The sequence below is a fragment of the Octopus bimaculoides genome, chromosome 2, assembly GCF_001194135.2.
Source record: "Octopus bimaculoides isolate UCB-OBI-ISO-001 chromosome 2, ASM119413v2, whole genome shotgun sequence".
In the NCBI taxonomy this organism is placed as follows: domain Eukaryota; kingdom Metazoa; phylum Mollusca; class Cephalopoda; order Octopoda; family Octopodidae; genus Octopus; species Octopus bimaculoides.
This window is the reverse complement of record NC_068982.1, coordinates 55775819-55777543: the sequence shown is the minus strand read 5'-3', so window position 1 is coordinate 55777543 and position 1725 is coordinate 55775819.

The following is a 1725-nucleotide window of genomic DNA, read 5'->3' as shown; positions in this document are numbered from 1 at the left end:
AGTAACCTTCCGATATAAGCGGGAGCGCGCAACTCCTTCTTATTTCTTATAATCTAAGATAACCTCACAAGGCTATCTTATATGATGGATCAAAGACTCCGAGGTTTTTGTTTTCTCTTTCTGTTGTGTTATTCGTCATATAAGCGACAATGAAGTATCGCCACAGCCGTAACAAATATATGGAGAGCAACAGTTGCTGTTCTCAACACACTAACATGTGACCACCTCCATCGTTGAAGTGCTGCGTATTCAATTATGGTCACGATCTTTCTTGATTAGAAATAAGTGAATCCCTCTTATAACCACAGACGGTGTACGTTTGTATATTACACATTGACGGCAATTAAAGATCACCATTTTCGTAGCTTCAAGTATATGGAAGAATTAGAATAAGCAGGAACATAATTTTCAACCTCAAAGGTCTTTGTGCCAAAACGAAAGTTCTTCATTCTCACATCATTGAGTTTTTGTATGCAGATGATTGTGACATGTTAGCACATTCCCAGGAAGATATGCAACACATGATGAATGCGATTACTGCAGCATGTACAGCATTGGGCCTTACAATCAACTTGAAAAAAACTGTTCTAATGTACAAGCCTACCCCCACTAAGTTTTATGTGGAACCTTTTATAAGTGTGAATGTTCAAAGGCTAGAAGTTGTAACTAAATTCATTTATTTAGGAAGTACTTTGACCACTACTGGTCTTGATGAAATTTCATATAAAATCAGTAAGGCCGGTAGTAGTGCTTTTGATAGGCTTTACAGACATCTCTGATCACGCCATAGTATATCTTTCCAAATTGAGGTTGGAGTTCATAACACGTGTCCTGCTACCTTTGCTATATGGTAGTGAGACGTGTTGTTTATCGTAGGTATTTATGGCATTTGAAACGATATCATCAATATTGTCTTAGAAAAATTCTTGGGATAAATTGGAAAATGGCCATCAGTGATGTGGAAGTACTTGAGAGAAGTGGTAGTAGAAGTGTAGAATCAATGATTCTGCAACTTCGTTTGAGGTGGGGTGAACATATGGTAAGAATGAATGATGAAATGCTTCTCAAGCATCTTTTATATGGTGAGCTGGAAGATGGTAGGAGACCAGCATATAAATCCAAAATAAGGTTCAAGGACTGCCTCAGAATTGCTCTGACACAAACAGGAATTTCATTCGTTGATTGGGAGAGGGAGGTATAAGACCGAGATGGATGGAGGAAAGAAGTGCACAGTGGTTGTTCGAGGTTTGAAAGAGAGAGAATGAAGACAAGAAGATTAGGAGAAAACTTAGAAGGAATAAACCTGCGGAAAATGAGGGAGTGTTGAGTTTCGTGTGTGTGGTTTATGGTAGGAGGTGCTTGAGTCGTGTGGGCCTGGTCAGCCATCAGAGAACTCACAGGAATCGACCCATGGTAAACTGTGATGTGGCTATTGTTCACACCAGAACATGTGCAACACATGGAAAGGTGTGCCTCTCGGTTGGAGGATTGAAAAGGCATATCAAAAGAGTTCATACTGTGGCACCTGTTCTTTCTGCCAGTCAGCACAGCTGTGCATTATGTAACAGAATGTGCAAAACATTCGCTGGGCTCAAGAGTCATACAAGGGCCTCACATTGCATCAACATTCACTCATTTCAATGATTCTTTCTAGCAATGGCTTTACTCGTATACGAGAAAGTAGCTAAGATACTAAGATATATATATATATATATATATATATAT